The following is a 13,808-nucleotide window of genomic DNA, read 5'->3' on the forward strand; positions in this document are numbered from 1 at the left end:
ATAAACTTTGCTAGCTAAAGCCTAATCTGAAATATAAGACAAAACCAAAGGAGTTAATTCAATTTCAGGAATTCAGAAAATAAAATCTCAATTTAACTCTTAACAGCAAAATTTGAAATTAGATTCTTCTTTTACAGACTTTTTTTGTTCACAATAATGTTTTCTCAAGGAGAATCTTGTCTCTTAGAGAAAACTACTAGAAGATCATATTTTTAATTGCACAGTGGAATAAACTCAGTAAACAATAGTATGGTTTGCTATACAGTTTGCTCTTGAATAACTCAAAATTTGGGACATAATTAAAACTTAAACTTCTAAAGTGAGATTCAATCCCATATCTTTGAAATATATAATTTTATATATTTCATGAGACTTTTTTGATTAGGTGGACATTATACTATTGTTTGAAATGGACGTCATAAGGGGAAACTGAGATGCTGAGAATAAGAGGAAATGTATAATTTATAAACTCTACTTAATAAAGCATATGTTAAGTACAGCTCTGTGTGGAAAAGTCTTTTAAGGTTATTTATAGTTTGATTTATTATATTAGAGTTCTTCTTAATAATAGAGTTATCTTACCATTGTAATTGAGCCTATCTGTCAAGATTACAGAGGACATTTTACATATCTGAAGGAAGATGGCAAGGCAGAGCTACGAATCAGCAGCAAGTACCAAAGTTAGGATGGCAATCAATACTATTGAACCACAGCATTTTCTTAACTTAAATTTTCCAAATCATTTGAGTCTGGATATATGCTTAATGTTTGTCGAAATCAGAATTGCCAGTTAGATAGGAATGACCAGCAACCTCAATTGCTTAGAGTTTTTAAATAAGGATTTCAAAATCAAGCTATTGAGTCAGCCAAGAGAAGGTAAGAGAAAGAACTCATGGACAGCTGCATCAAGAGAACAGATATTTGAACAACAATCTCTGTGGATAAATGATTTCTGTGTATTTCAGAGTGAAGCAAAGAAGGCAGTCACATGAACTGCTGATCGGTAGTTAGAAGCACTTTCAGCCAGGCCCTGAGATCTTTCTTGGCTCCCAACAAGCCCAGGTTCCTACAGATGCCATGCTACAACTTCCTTTTCTTTGCCAAAGAGTTGGATCCCTCTACAGTAGTGCCATCTCCACTCTATCTCAGCTTCTGCAGGAACCATTTTAGAATTAGGAAGAGGAGGTGCAAAAACTCAAAAATCATGGGTTCATATATTTACCTTAGAAATTCTTCAAAAGTTAAGTGTGAAGTTTCTGCCAGGTCAAACTTCATGTTGGCATGTAAGCGTTATACTCAGTCATGATGAAATATTTGCCCACTAAATAATAAAATTAGTAATTTTTCTTATAGTAAAATAAGAAAAAGATATTGCAGTCGAAAAAATTGAAGAGGAGTGTAGTAGAGAGAAAAGAGATAATTAAACTTGGTGTGGAAGATAAACGGGACATATTTGTTTCTCACTTCACTGTTTGTTCAGGAGCGATATAATCAGCTAAAATAGTATTGTAACAAAAAGAATGAGAAGAAAGGGATGTGATGAGATGTGAAAAGTTGACCAAAATTTTGCTCAGATTTTAGACAGTGGAGGAGAAGAAGAACTGAATTTTCCAGGAAATCTAATGCAAGTTTCCCTCTGCTGGTTCTTTTGCTTTGAAGTAAAGATCAGGTAATGTCATTTCAGGAGGTGGAACGATGCTGTAAGAACAACAGGAAAATTGAAGACTGAAGATTATTTTTGATTGATTCATTGGTTGCATGGGAAAAGAGACGGTTTGCTGTTGGGTTTTGGGGGACGTGTGGTTTGAGTCTTTGGATGTGGGTATTATTTTCATGGTTTACTTTCAAAATTAACAATTATCCATTAGGAATAATGGTAGGGAGTCCTGGGTGTAGTCTTCATTATTTTGTCTATTGCAAAGAAAAAATCCAATTAGACAAAAATTTTATTAATCAGAATTATTTTCCTTCTGCATTGCTTTCAGCTAATCATTAGTATTATTGCAAAAGGATCTCAAACCAGTACTCTCCTTCTCATATTGTTTCAGCAAGTGCAGTAAGTTCTCCATCATCATCTGCATGATGATAGAGACGATCATAAAGCAAGGAGTTTTTGGTTATGTATAGTAAGGTGACTCTTAAGCCTTTTAGTAGAGTCCAACAGGATCTACAATTAACAGGAGCAACTAGGGAATTTTGGTCACGCACACCAGCAAAAGTGTGATAAAACTGTGGAAATCCAAAGAGTGTCTTCAAAAGGGGAATTCGGAAACCAGAATCACAACTGAAGTTGTGAATCCTTTGTCCTCCTGCGCTACTATTCTCATCTCAAAATTTGCCAGTACTAGATTGATAGATACATAATAATTCCATTATGTTCCTGTCTATATCTTATCCCCCACCTCACAAAAGTCAGAAAACAAGCTTGAGGCCAGTACCTATAATTAAAGCTCTCAGGCTTATTGACAGTATTAATACTGTTATTTGAACATAACATTCAGAAAATTTTCATTTGTGGTTCATTCAATAACCATTCCCAGCATGTCTTAATAAATGCAATAGGTAAAAATATTCAGTAGGTATCAAAAGTGAATATATGAGTCATATACAGTAGATACCAGTTTCTGAAGTCACTAAAAAATCAATACACATATTTGATGCTTTCTTTCCCAATAACAAAGTCCTGCTGCATTAGTCCCCATGCTCCTAATCAACAATATTTTCTATGCTGTGAAACTGTATTCTGTCTCTTTAACACTCCTTCAGTTTCTAGTAGCAAAATAATTTTGTGGAAATTCTTGAAAGTTCTTGTGAAAAAACATACCATGTGTATGTGAGATGTTATCTGATGGAACAGTAGTAAAAGTAATTTAAAATGTGTAAGAAAACAAATTTCTGTTATTATTGTCAGTCTAGATTACATTTTTACTCTGGGTTATGGGATCACTCATTCTTTTGCTCTGTAATTTACTGACTTCACTTAACAGCACTACTACTACTTAATACTGAATGCATGATTTAAATGAAATATTTGGGGAGTGAGTTAAGACTTGTCAGGTCTTATCTAAATCTTACTGAAATTGAAAATCTCTGGAAAAGACTTATATGAAAAAGATTTTTGGAAGTGTCAAATTTTTCATCTTTATTTTGAGGCTGGCACAAATTAACTTTATTAAAAAGGGTTTGTTGGATTTTCTTTAAACTGCTTTCTAATCCTTATAACATTTTTAAATTGTTGGCAGAGAGTTTAAATTGCTTGTTACTATAAATATCTGCATAGTGGTAGAATGAAAAAAAGGGGTTTTTAAACTTAATTTGGTAGAAATGCATTGTATTTTCAATCTGTATCTATTTAGATGAGTTTTTTGAAAAAGAGCACAAGGGTCACTTATTCTGGTTCATGTATATGTTATGGCCCCAGTTTTTCATAGTTGCACTCCATTCAACTGAATGGTTAATTCCTGACTGAAAATTTACACATGGTGGATAGATTTAGCTGAAGATATTCATCCTCTGGCAGTGAAGCAGTTACCTGTATTTGTATTTACTGTAGGTATAATTAAGCTTCAAAACTAAGACTTTAAAGTTAACACCTCATTAAAATCAGTGGACAACACTTACACTTCTCCTCTGATTTTCCATTATTTTGGGCTACTGATTGAATGAATGGTGCACATTGAGGACTTTATTTTAAAACACAAAGAAATAGAAACAGGAAATAACCTTGAAGTCAATAAGCAAATTCTTGAGATCCATCCTTGGTCAGTCTTCATTCATATTCATAGCGATGTGACTTATTTACAGTAAGATGCATTTATTCAATAAATATTAAAGGCTTTAGGTTTGATGTCTTACTTTATTTGTTCAGGGTGTTTTGTTTTGTTTTATTTTGTTTTCTTTTCTTTTTGCTTTCTCCCTGAAGGGGAACACAGCTTTAAAATGCTGTGGGGAAGAAAAGATCTTAATATGAAGTCCTTTGTGACTGTGGCAAGACTTAGATCCTAAGTAATAGACTATCCTTTGTTTTTTTTTTTAAATTTATAGTGCTTGATTATAAGTTTTTGGATAAAAATAAATTATAATAATCATATTTCAGTAAAATTATTATGCTGACTCATGAGGTTATCAATGCCACTTCCAAATGAACATACATTTCTATCATGTAACTCAAGAAGTAATTGTGTTGTCACATAGCAGTGGAGCACCAGAATTTTGACAGACTGTTTTTTTTTTCCCCCATAAATCCTTTAAGAAAGGTCTAATTCCTGAGATTAAAATTTGTTTATAATTCTGAGATCCAGAATTATAATGACTATGATGTTCTAAAGGTTGTGTGCTAAAATGTTGGAAGAGATCTGAAAGAAAACATGAATTGCCAGAAATCCTATGCATCATAATACTATGAAATAAAACTGAAGTTAAGGCGAGAGATTAAAAAAACCCCAAGAATTATAACTTAATATACATTATAAATTCCATTATATAATAGTTGATCAGCATTGTGCCTGTGCCTGTTTATAGGGTGAAAATTGAGGAACTTTGAGATACTGGAATGACAAGAAACACATACAGGAACCACAGAAAAGGGGAAATTCCAAGAGCTTAATAACACTACTGGAAAAATGCCAGAGATGTATTTAAAAACCTCCTATCTACAGGCTGGAGAAATTATTCCAAGGAGTCTTAGGTAGCAATGTATGTATTGGATCATATTTAACTATGTGATTTTCTTGTGGGTAAATGTTTTCATGAGCTCTATTCTAATGTTTTACAAGTAAAGTAAATGTATAAGGGCAGTATAATTTATTTTCTAATGAGGGATCAAGTAGTTTATTTCTATTGTACATGTTATTACAGTGACTGTAACATGCTGTGAGAGAGCAGAACGATGAGCAGTCACATCTTGCTAACACATCTTAGATGATAAACAGATGGAGACTATAGAGATATTCCATGTTAGGACATGTAGAAAAAATTATTTCACAAATGTAATTAGCATAAATTATATTTTAAAAGCTTTGGGGCTTTGTTTTGTTTTGGAGTTTTTTATAGTCTCCTCCTCTGCCCCCTTAATAGCCATGACTTTGGCAGCTTGAGTCTTCAAGATCAGCTACAATTATGATGGGTGGATGAAGCGTTAAAGGTTAGAAGTTTATTTTGGAGAAGTACCAAGAAGTTTGGATACTAATCTCATATTTATCCAATCTAATCCTTGGAGGTCTCTCTCCTTCCTCTTCCACATCTTTCCTCTTTCTCCCCCCAAGACTATGTCTTTTTTCAGGCTTCATGCTTGCACTGACACTGTCCTTTCACACTCATCTTGGAAATTTCACATCTGGTATTGCTTTATGCTTCCTGTTATTTTAAAATCACATACAGTGGGATCTCCCTGAGTCAGGGATTTCTCACGAATGCTTAGCTTCTTGCCCTGGTGAAGTCTCAAGTCTGGTGAGATTTGAAATGATGAAAAGTGAGACAGAATTGTCAGGCCCATTAACTGATTTTGATAAAAAGATTCTGTTCAATTTAGGGTCAAAAAAAGGGTTGATGAGACCTCCAGTCTGATCCCCTGTGTAAAGTAAGCAACAGATTTTTAGCTCCTGATTGCTGCTGCATTGAATCCAGTAATTTGCGTTCAACTGAAGTATATTTTGCAGCAAACCATCCTATCTTCCCCTAAATACAGAATGAGATACTTCCCTCATCCTCAATGGTAACTACTCTTTTTTTTTTTTTTTTTAATTTGACTTTGTCCTTCTTCAGCCTCAAAAATATTCATCCTTAGCCTTTCTTTACCAGATTACAGGTTCTTTAGAAGCCTAGTCTTTGTCTTTCTCCCTGGATATTTTTTTTTTTTGGTGATCTATCCAAAGTTATTTAAGTCTCTCATACTTGAGCTTTATTCTCCAGACATTGAATAATTTTTATCTGAACCTTTCTAAATTTTTCAGTACTCTTTTGAAAATGTATACTGGAACAAAAAAAATAAAATTGCCTCTCTAATCTCACTCAATATTCTCCCTTTCCATACCAACAGAGCAGACTGTCTCTTTTCATTATTGCATTGAACTGGAGGCTCATATTGAATTACTTGTCTATGGTAAATGCTTGTCAATGGTTTCTGAGGACACTTTACGGTACTCTAGAAATGGAACTCAAACATGCTGAAGTCTTATGATGGAAATTTTTCTTTTTTCCTTAACAACAGTAAACTCATAATCCTGAATGCAAATAAGAGGAAAACACTCAAATAAAAGGGTCAGAAGCCAATCAATTCTTAGAACGAGGTCATGAGAGTCAAAAGAGCTGTGAGGACAAAAGGGAAAAGCAAGATTTTCTTCTCACATGGAAAACGTATACGCCCACCTTTACCAGGACATACACAATGGACAAAACTGGAATGACCACCTTAAACTCTTCTAATTGTAGCTCCTTATTCCTGCAAAATCATATCTATAACTTTGGCTGTACATGATTTGAATTGGTCCAGTCATCAAGTGTTACAGATCACTTCCCATGACTGCCTGTCTTCATTATTTACCGGTGTGCCAATCTTTGTGTCATCCCATAAGTTTTATCAGCTCTGATTTTATCTTTGCTTTTCAGAGAATTGATAAATATTGAAGGGTGTCAAGCCTAATATGAACTTCTACTGCAACTCAGAAGCAGTCTCAGTCGACTAGTATTCCTCACTGCCTGCTACTTACCAAAATGTCAGCCTATTCTAAACCTACTTATTTGGATTTAGCTTGGTGAAATTGTACTGTGTTAAGCTGCATTGCGAGGAAGTAAGCAGTAAGAGATGTGTTCTGATAATTTCTATATGCATTTAGTGTTCAGGAAGGTGAGAGGCTGTTTGTGAGGCTGAAAACATGTGGAAAGCATCATGGGCTGGATTTTCTTATGGACCTGTCTTGGTCTGAGACAGCACTCATAGGCTAGTCCCAAACAGCCTCACAACCTCAAATTTAGTACACACCTTCAGCCTTCCATGCAGAGTAGAAGAAACCACTATTCCAGCTCTCACAGCTGACCCAGGACAGAACAGATGTTCTGCGTTTCAGTAGTAAGGATAACATCTTGGAAAACCAAATGTTCTCACAGCATCTCATCTAAACAAGTCATACTAAACACAATTTATTTTTTTCTTCTGCTGAATTATCTAAAAAAAATTGCCCAATAAAAGGGAGAAAGTCAAAATTCTTGGACTGGATATGTTTTAATTACCTGCCCATGGATTCCAGATAAATACGATATATATAATATGCATATATATATATATATATATATATATGTATATACACACACACACACATATATATATATATACACACACACATATATGTATCAGGTATATACATTATGTATAAGAATATTCTTGAAAATTCCTGAGAGACAAAAAAAATTATAAAAATAAGGACATGCCAATAACCAAATAATCTCTTTTAAAATATCTGATTTTTTAATGCTGTTGAGAATTTATAGATTTGCTATTATGTTAACTTTTATTTTAAAGGATCACTGTATTGATCCAAAATAATCATATTAAATGTTCATATAAACCCTATCAAAATGGCATTGCCTATTAGGAAAAAAGCTGATGGTGTACACAGTAACGTTTTGAGGAAAATGTAGACTAACTATTTCAGCTGGGGATTTGGTAGCCACAAAGTGATTTGGACTTTGGCCAGAATATTATAGTTAATAGCCTTTCTTTTGTGAAAAGTGCTATGGGATTTTTAATGAAAAGCCAGTCAGGAGGAGCTGAATTTTGCATCTCTTCCAAAAACAGCTTTATGAAACTGGTAAAAGGTTTTACTTACTCTTACTGAAGGAGTCTGTAGAAATGTGGCTCACTGACATCTCTAAATCATATTTTTGAAAAATAAAAAATGCTCTTTCTATTTTCCTCTTTTATCTGTTAATTATTAAATAATAATGTAGATATTTATTTAGGATGTTGAATGAAAATCTGTATTATCAGATAGCTTAATACTAAACCTATATACTTGTCTGACAAAATAAGTGCACAGATGTTCAACTTTTTAAAAATACTTTTTCTAATATGTACAAATATTTTATTTGCAAGCCATTTAGATAAGCAGAATAGAAGTTAAATTCATATGCTTCATATTCATAAGTTAAATGAAAATTAAATTCACGTGAGCTTATGAGCCCATGTGATGGATTAATAGATTTGGTTTGGATATGAAGTTGCTGTAGATAACAAGCTATCCTTGTGACTATAGAACTGCTCTCCTGCACTAAGGAGTAGAGCTCTTCCTTTATCCCTGAAATACTCCAAGCAATATCAGTTTTCTCAGTTGCTGTAAAAGGAATCCATAGTTAGTCCTTTATATTTGATTTCCATTTCCTGATCTTTGTAGATCATCCATAGACTTCCTTCAGGCTACGAATATGGTAGGAAATAAAGCCTTATTCCCACTCCCCTCTTTTTAGTTTCTCTGTTTTGCAGAATCCTTTGGTTTAGGGAGAAGTTTTGGTCTTATGCATGTTCCCTGCCACTTGAAGCCACTACCCTCTGTTCTTTTCTGTGTAGTTTCTCTTCCTCCCTCTCCTGGTTTGTTCCACTTCCCTAGGTGAGGAGCAAAAGTGGAAAAAGCAGAGGTTTCCACTCAGTTGTAAGACAGGATGCACTCTGTGCACTAAGCAGAGAGATTTTCAACCACAGCTACACAAGGCCATCTTTAGAGCTTCAGGTGCCCCAAGCAAGACTAGGTAATCGTGCCCTGGGATGAGGTCAAAGTTGGTTTAACAGAGGGTTTCAGAACCAAAAATGAAAGCTTTTGTATCTCAGTTCAGAGGAAAGACAACCATTAGAATCACATCTCAGTGTCACATTGTTAGGCAGAGATGTTATTAACATCACTGATGTACATGTGTAGTAAGCCAGAGGCACAAAAATGCTTCTGTCTGGTTAAAATGTACACACTTGGGCAATGCCAGTGGACATTTTACACTTAAAGGGACAGAAGAGACTTTCTGTGGTAGACAAATGAGCTCAAAGAATACTTGCCCCTATCAGTGCCCCTTCCACTTTGGTATCCCATGTGGACACTTGTTTAGAGTTCCCCTAAGGCTGACCCTGCAGCTAGAGTGTGTACAGAAAAAGATTGCCTACTGTATGAGAAGGAGGAGCAGAGGGTTCAGGCCCCTAATCAGCAATGACATTTCTGTTTCCTGACACTGCAGAACAAGGAACAAGGGGTCATTCCACGTAGGAAACTCAAATGCAAACCTGCCAATTAAGGGAAACTTATAGTTAGAAGGAATGTCACAAGCAAAGAGACAGAAACACACAAGAACAAAGGCATTTTAAAAGATAAGTGAAGAAAATCATCAAGAACCAACGCTCTAGGGAATTAGAAAAAAAAAAAAACAACCAAAACATACAAGCAAAACACAAACTTCCACCAAACCCAAAGGATCTTTGCATGCCCTGACAATATAGTTTTAAAATATATCAAATATCCAAAAAGAAAGTATGAAAATAAAGCTACTGGCTATTAGATTGAACAAACCAGACATCAGAGATTATAGACGCTATAACATGTAAAATTCTGTAATAAAGGGTGGATAACACAGTACGTAAATTAGGCCTATAAGACTAGTTAAACAAAATGAACAGTTTACCCTGACCCTTAAAATAATTCAAATTGTGAAAATTTTCAGAAAAAATATAAACATATTCAAGTGTATAGCTAAAGAGTGCCAAAATGAGAGGAAGGGGATAAAGCTTCCATTTCTTTAATTTGTTTTTAAATCTGATAATCTCCTACCCTGTCCTTCTCCCCTCCTGGACTATTTCAATATAGTGGTACAAGTTCTTTCCTATTATGAATAGAATCAAAATTTAAAGAAACACTTGGTCAAATAATTTATTGTAAATATTCTTCATGCTTGATAATGGAATAAAGGTTGTGTAAAATACAACTTGAAGTAAAAAAGTACTAGGAACTCACCTGATGTGGAAATAACTGCAAAACTTATTTTATGCCTCAATATTCACATTTCTATTTAAATTTTAATAATATAATTTTCCTTTTTTTGCTTTAAAAATATTTTTGCACTCGTTTCTCTTAAAAACATAATGCAAATACTTATTGAAAATCATTAGATTTACAGAGGTTTAATGCTAAAAAGCACTTCCATATATATGAAATATACATACTTGAAAAATTCAGTGGAATTGACTGAGAATAAAGAATGTGAATTTTTTAAGAATCTGGAATTCAATTTTGATAGGTTTCAATTTTCTGTTTTGCAGTCCTGTTCTGTGACTTGCATCAATACATGGTTTTAACATCATCTTGGTTTTCACATCATCCACTGGTGTCAGAATACAGTCCCACAAAAACAGCATTAATGTATTACATGAATTTTCTTTTTTTCAATGAAACCTTCACAAATGAGGCTTGATACCAATGCCAGCAGAAGGTCCAACACTCTAGACTGGAGATCTCTGCCAGTATTATAATAAAACTTTCAAAGACTAAACAGAAAAGAAATAGTCTTTAATCAAGATTAGACAGAGTTGTTACCAATTCCTCCAATTTAATTCTTGTGGCTCTGTGTAATTCCAGTTTTCTCGTGGGGAATTTTCTGGACTGTATACAAAGATGCTGAAGGAATGAAAACTTGCAGTTGATCACTTGAGGCTCTTTCCTTTCTAGGAGAGGACAAGAGAGATGACAGCACATATTTTAACAGGACGTAGTCAGCTATTTAAACCCAAATGGAGCGTATAAGTTTTGGGCTCTTTGTCTGAGCCCAACCAAGTTTATAATTCAAGTATTTTACTTAGTTTTACTTCTGTATTAGGAAGAAGCATTCAGGCAGATCAGCTGGAAAAACTTCTAGCTGTGTCTTCCTGACTTTCTGAGAAATTGTTACCCCTTCTTGCTACTTAGAGTATGTATTGACAATGGCAGTACAAAAGCTAAAGATTTGAGTCAATTACATTTTCTTAAGATTCCTATGCAGTGCTAGATAGATAATGAAGTTTTTACTATTTGTATTGGACTGATTGTATGTCCTGCTTTTTGTGTAAACTTTCTTTTTGATAAATGACTGAGTATATAAAACTTAATAAATTAAAGTAAAAAATTAGAGAAAATCCTTTGTTTTACTTTTAAAATGAAGAATTAAAAAAAATAAAACATATCTCCTTTTACAGGATAAAAAATGATATACCTTAATTTTACAGAAATAAACTGGATTCTTTTTAAAGGAAAAATTAAGTAGTGTTTTCCACACTGCAATACTTGAAGCATCTCTGCATGGCTAATGTGATATAACTGTGGATGAGTATAACTCTAGATGAGTGGAAAAATAGATAGAATATTTTTTACTTGAGTCTGGTACCATTTAGGCTGGTATTAATTTCTTAGACAAGTTAACGAGGAAAATACTAATGAGAGAGGAAATAATATCATTGAAAGACAATAAATCTTAAAACATTCTATTTCTTTGGTTGTTCATTAAGTGAAATAACTTGCACCTCTAGGGCCCTTTTCAAAGAATTCTGTGCCTCAAAGAGCTATTGCACACCAGCACTGGAGAAAATTGTTGGAAAAGGAGTGTGGTAGACCTTGTAAACCAGCAGCAAACTTGTCCCAGGCAAAACATTTGTGAGTCAGAGAATTGTATACAATTTATTGCTAATAAAAGCAAACTTTTGATCACTGACTTGGGTATTAGGGGAAGCAGGAGTACAAGCAACGTGTCAAACTCATACATTCTCCCCTTCTCCAGAGTCAATTGCCCTTGTGTTCTCCAAGGGTCACATACAGCTGATGAAAGCTCCTGTGGACAGCAGTGAGGCGAGGAAGGGAGGCTGAGCAGGGCAGTCCCTCGGGGCTGTGTGCATGCACCCCTCGTCCCACCCTGCTCACCTCTGCTGAGGCACTCTGGGCTCCTTCAGAGCTCTGGCACACACCGAGGTGCTCATTTCTGTGCCAGAGCTGGCGGGAATCCTCCCTGGCTGGCACAGAGCAGTCCCCAGGCTCCCCAGGAGCATCACCCACAGCCTCCAGCTGCCAGCCCTGGCACCTGTGCAGCTGCTGTGGGGGAGCACAACAAAGGTGTCAGCGCCCGTTCTGGGGTGCAGCTGTGACCACTGCTCCCAGCAACTCTGCTGATTTTTCACAATACGTTATACAGAATCGGTCTCGACCTTGTGCTTTAACAAGAACATTCCAAACAAAAATCCTCGTTGCTTTCACAGGAGGTTTTAAACAAAATACGGAATTACTTCTGCGCCCTCTGCTCTCATGAGAAGCTCAGTTGACATCCACAGTGCTGTGTTAGGATTATATTATGCTTCATAATGAAACCGGAGAGTATTTTGTCTTATCTCCAAAACCTTCTTTGGCTTAGAGAATATGGGCTTCATCTTATATTTACAAGCATCCAAAAGAAAAAGAAGCTAAGTGTCAAGCAATTTTATTTATACATACATTTATTATTGATACATATATTTATAGAACTGAGAGTAGACTAGGAAGCATATAATAAGTTTTCACAAAAAGGACATACTTGTCTACAACTTTACACTTGTGGTTAAAAATCTATTGTACATTCTGAATTTTAGTCCATTTATATGTATATGAAATGCTTTTACTGTATTTCAGACTAAGTGTAATCATATAATTGTCTGGAAGCCATTTATATATTTTTTGTATATCAAATCTTTTGTAATCAACACGTCACATAAAGGTGGACTATATTCAAGCAGCTGAATACTTCCTGGTATATTTATTATGGATGCTGTTTCATTGTTTGGCTACTTGATAGACCTGTGACTTATCCCAGAGAGCGAGAACACATTCAGATTTTCTATGCTGCATGTCTCTCAAGCTTGTGAACATGCTCTAGGAGAACATGACTATATCTTTACTGCAGCAGCCTGGTGCTGTGGGTCACTTCTGGAGACAGGAGGATGGGCTGGAGCCTTGTTTCAACCTTTTACAAACACTCTGAGGGTTATTGCTGCTTTGCAGTGTCTTGCCCAAACAGATTGAGTTGCTGCAAAAAGGAGAGAATCAAAGATGTCAGGTCTTGTAGAGAAGAAAAGTTATTGTACACCCACTGTTTTTTCTACCCTTCTTTCTGCTCTTGAGATGGACATATCACTTCCACCCACCTGCAGAACTACAAACTCCCCATACATCTCTGAGGTATGAACCTGGAAATTTAAATGAGTGAACAGCAAAAAGGTCAAGCTTCTCAGGCTTTCAGTTGAAAGGAAAAGATTGTAATCCCTGATCAAGGCTTTTTTACTGCTCAGCTTTTGGAGAAAGCAAGCTGAATGATGCTTGAGAATCAAAAAAAGAAATGAGTCCTGAAATTTCCCTCCTAAAGAAAAAAAAAGTAAGTAAGAATACCATGATAAAGAATTAAAAAAAATATTTTTCTTACAAATAATAAAAATGTAATGGATTTTTTTTCGGATTTTTTCTGATAATTTTCAAATTCTGTTTTGATGGATTCTCCATTTAGTAAGTAAATATTTTTGGTTTAGTGGTAGGATCAAGACATTAAATATATGTTAATTAGTTATTATTTAATTTTAATTCTCTGATAAAAAGGTGCAGAAAAATAAAACAAAAAATTAAGACATGAATTAAAACTCAGTGAAACCACAGAAACTACTCCAGATTTACATTGTTTTAGTAACAGAAGTAGATTTTTCTCCTCTTCTTCGTACAAATTATTTTAAATTACTTGGAGTTTATCAGTTAAACTGTAATGAAGAAATCAAACTACAACTTTTCATCACATCACTC

This window comes from Melospiza georgiana, chromosome 1 (genome assembly GCF_028018845.1).
Source record: "Melospiza georgiana isolate bMelGeo1 chromosome 1, bMelGeo1.pri, whole genome shotgun sequence".
Lineage (NCBI taxonomy): Eukaryota > Metazoa > Chordata > Aves > Passeriformes > Passerellidae > Melospiza > Melospiza georgiana.